Source organism: Thermobia domestica, chromosome 3 (assembly GCF_964235325.1).
Source record: "Thermobia domestica chromosome 3, izTheDome1.hap1.1, whole genome shotgun sequence".
Lineage (NCBI taxonomy): Eukaryota > Metazoa > Arthropoda > Insecta > Zygentoma > Lepismatidae > Thermobia > Thermobia domestica.
Genome location: NC_137456.1, coordinates 85,411,872 through 85,416,454, shown reverse-complemented (window position 1 = coordinate 85,416,454; position 4,583 = coordinate 85,411,872).

Sequence of the window (4,583 nt, the reverse complement as noted above, 5' to 3'; positions counted from 1 at the left end):
TATATATATATATATATATATATTAAATGATATATACATATATATAAAGAGTGAAAAATAGAGTAATGTGAATATAAATGAGAAATATAAAATATGGTTATAATTGATGAAAGTACAGGAAGTCGTATACTTACCACGTATGTAACGAGATCTTCAAAGGACACGTCGTGCAAAATCTAGGCTGAACCTGAAAGAAAGAAGAAATATAGAAAATAAATAAATAATGGATTTGTTAATAAATGACGTTATGTTAGAATTGATACTTACCGTAAACTGTAAATTATACATTTCCTTCATATGTTACCTCACCAACACATGAAGAATCGTGTTTCTTCTGATTAATTTATATTTCCTACTTTATAGAAATAGTGGGTGAGTAGGGGAGATATGTAGGTTCTGCCCCACTTTCCCCCTCCACCCCCTAACTGCCCCAAAAATTTATGAAGCCACCCCTGACCATTGTACTTTAACACAGAAGGATACCCCAAAGTGAGATTGAATATGCTTTTATGACATTTAAAATCATAAAAACTTACATCTAAAACTTATAACTAAAACTACACTACATATAATTATATCTACTCCTCTTCTATCTTATAATGCCCCCAAGCTAACGTATTTATACCATCTCGCGCTATATATCTTTTATCGTCCGAGGAATCTAGTGCCAGCTTATGAACGGTTATGCTATATATATCGTGCTTATAACTTCTAATGAGGTTTATGTTCTTATACGTTTTAACATTTTTAAATAAGCTTTCTTTATAATCATCAAACTGCAACTCCTTGGCAACTACGCATTTAGTTACTCCTTTAGCTTTTTCTTTTCTTTATTTTCTACTCTATAAGCATACATCTTTGATCTCAATCCAATAAACTCTGTCATCATCTTACCTTTATTCTCATCTTTCATCTTACCTATTACTTTTTTGTTTATTAGTGGTAGTCCATATATGTTATTTTCCTTGTATTCACTCGTGTCAAACTGGTCAATTATTTCTGCTATATCTTTGTAAAAGTCTTCAGTCTCAATCTTATATATAAAGCTATCGGTGTCCATATAACATAAATCTATATTGTTTCCATATTTCGGCTTCATCGTGTTATAATGAAAATCATACATTAACAGTTTTAATAGTTCTAATACACTCATACCAACATATATTGGCTTATTAAACGTTAATCGCTCTTTTTTCATATGTATAGCACACAAGTTCTCACTAAATATTGTTCTGTAATCAAAGTTAGGTTTAGCAATTAATGCTTCTACTCTCTTAGGATCACATTCTAATTGTATGGGCTGCCTCTTTCTAATATTTTCCATTGTTTTTCCGAATACCGAGTTATTCATGAGCTTATAAAAATCTTTTTCAAACTCATTTTTAGCTTGCGTCCTCATCTCTGTATTTAAATCAATGTATTTCTTTAGCCAGTTTGATTGTTTAAACTCTAATACCCTATGCACTTTCTTCAATCTCATTCCAAGTGACATATAAAGTTTTAAGTTTCTATAGTGAATTACATATCTTTCCTTATTGTAAAGCGTTGTTAATAATTTCCATTGTTTTGAGCCGGGTGGACACATGTTCTCTGGAGCTAATGGTAAATCAGAATGCTTGTTATGTAAATGCTTTGGATATTCTAAATCTACTTCTAATATGTAGCCAGTTTCTGAGTCATCTGGAATGTTCTTTATATCTATATATGGTTTAACCCACTTAAAGTCTTTATAAGGCATGTATTGACTCATCGCCCATCCATATAAGTTGTTTGCGTCTAGATATGCTAGGTATGTTGAACACTCATCCTTATTATAATCTTTCATATATTTGTTGTTAGCTTTTACATATCTTTTACTGCATTGAGAGATTCCTCCTCGTATACCCTTTTCTAACATTAGTATTTTATCATAATCAGTCAGCATTTCTAAGTTAATTTTAGTCATCTTTAACATTGCATCCCACGATAGGCCTGGTGCTGTATAATACCAAGCAGGATCTAATCTATATGCCTTTAAACACACATCTCTAAAGTTTGCAAATATATCTGTTAATTGGAGGACATCCGTTTTGTTATAATGTTCAGTTAAGTCCTCCAATAACTCTAGATTGAATTCTTTACAAACTCGTACATGAAGCTTCTAACGTTCAGGACTCATTTTTTCTCCTGTTAATCTGTTTGTAAATTTGTCTGGAGATAATGGAACAGGTTCTTTCAATTTTTCAAATGAATCAACATAATCATATGGATAATTACCTTTAGTATTAACTAGATCAAGTTTATCAATCGGGAAAAACTTTAATGTTTCTCGAAATTGTTCTGGCTTTAAATTCTTTGTTAGCTCTGCTAAACTCTTTGACATAAATCTAAATGAATCAACAAATCTTAAATTTATTCCATCTTTTTCTGGTCCTGCTTTTACATATTTTTCATATGTTATGTACCTTTCCTCATTATTAGCGATCAGTTTAATTTTCTGTGTATCATAAGCTAACTCCTTAATAAACAAATGCGTATCATAGCCAGTTAAGTTGTGAAGAAATACAGGAACAAAGTTGGGATTTTTATAGTTTAAATTGCAATAACTGTGAGCTGCACCTCTAAACTTTCCAGTTAAATGATCATGATCTCTTACCTTTGCTTCATTTTTATTTATCTTATACAAACATTTTTTTAAGTCATGCTTCCATTCTTCTATTTTTTCATTCATATCATCTTTATCCTTGTAGAACTGTATTTTCTTCTTCAGTATATTTATTTTTTTCTCAACAGCTGGTGGTAAGTCATTCAAGTTTTTCTCACATATATGACAAGTATCCGAACTGTTATAAACTTCTATTTCCTCCTCACTAAGCGGGGTCATATTAACTACTCTGTTATATATTTTCATAATTTCTATTGCTTCTTTTTGTAACATTTCAATAAATACTTTCGCAGCATCTGGACCTATATAACTAACAGGGGCTTTGTAGTCTCCATTTGAATACTTGACATAGTAACAAAAACTCATTGGCTTATGCTTTTGATATTTTACTGTTTTACTACAATTATGCTCTATTTTTAACTTACATAAGATGCATTCAAAGTCAGCAATTATCGTAAATGGAACTCTTAATGATCGATTATAGTTTTGAAACTTTATTTGATTGTCGTATGGTTTTGGAAGTTCTATTCTAACAGCCTCATGCTCTTTACAATATAGCTCATGGTTTTGCAACTGCTTCTCATTTCGAAAGTGTCTCGTTAAACATCTGTCGCAGAAGTATAGTTTTTCCTCATGTTTTGTCACTTGACTTCTTATTAATCGTGATAAGTCTTTTACCCAACAAAAATGACTATTTTTTTTCATCTTTTACATATAATAAATTGATATGAGTTTCCTGCTTATTTTTTGTGATTTGAAGTGGATATACATTATAGTTCTTATCATAGCCGTAAACATTGATGGAGATATTACTTCTTCTTTCAAATTTTGGAATATCTTTTAACTGTATAGGAAACTCAATACCATCGCAATATTTCTTTTGTAATTCATTAACAAGTTGTTTATAATGGGAGGGTCTTTGAGGATTTTTTGAAACGGTTCTATCAATAGGCTTTAAATAACTTGCAATAGAATATAAGAAACATTTATTATCTTTATTTTGAATATTTATTACTGCTTTCTTATCTTTAATCTGCTTTGGAAGTTCAATATAGGAAGAAGCTCTTAATGGCACATACTTGTTTAATCTGATTTGTAAGTATTTAATTTGGTGTAATGTCCAACCTGATCCTCTACCTTCAAACTCTTCCATTTCTTTACGAAGTTTTTGTTTTGCATGATGTATATATTCACTTAAGTCAGTTGATTCTAATATTCTCTCGTTTGATGTTTTGAAATTGTGCTCTTGTATTTCTTTATCTTTAATATAGTCACAAATGAAAACAAGGTTAACTTTAACAGGGTGAAATTTTAATTCCTCTTTGATTTTGTTAATAGCAACTCTTCCACTTGTATCTAAAAATTTTATTGGGTCTTTATATCCGCCTGTGTTTTCGACTTTAATGGTTTGTAAACGCTTCTTGAGTGCTGTTTCTTCTAATTCTACTTTGATGGGTATACGTGCTGGCTTCGGTTCTTCAATTACTTCTTGTTTAAATGGGAGTATATTTCTAATCTGTTTTCTGCTTTGTTCATCGTCATGTTGTTTAAGAAGGTCTATCAGTTCTGCTTTTCTTAATCGGGAATACCTTCTGATTCCCCTCTCTTTACATTGGCGTCTTAACTCTACTACGGTAAATTTACTATAATTAGTCATCTTATTTATTATATAGAAAATCTTCAATTTTTATCTTTACCGGGTTATTTCAGTTCATTTTCATTTGTCCTAGTACAACGCTTAACATTGTACACCCCTGCTATTGTCTACATATTACGCGTTGTATTAGAACACGGCTTTCATGGGAATAACCCATCAAAGTCACATATACACATATTAAAATTAAATCATTTTTGTAAACTTACTCATCATCATCATCATAATCATCACTACCATATTTATATTCATCATCACTACTCAAATCAAATGTTTTTTGCTGTG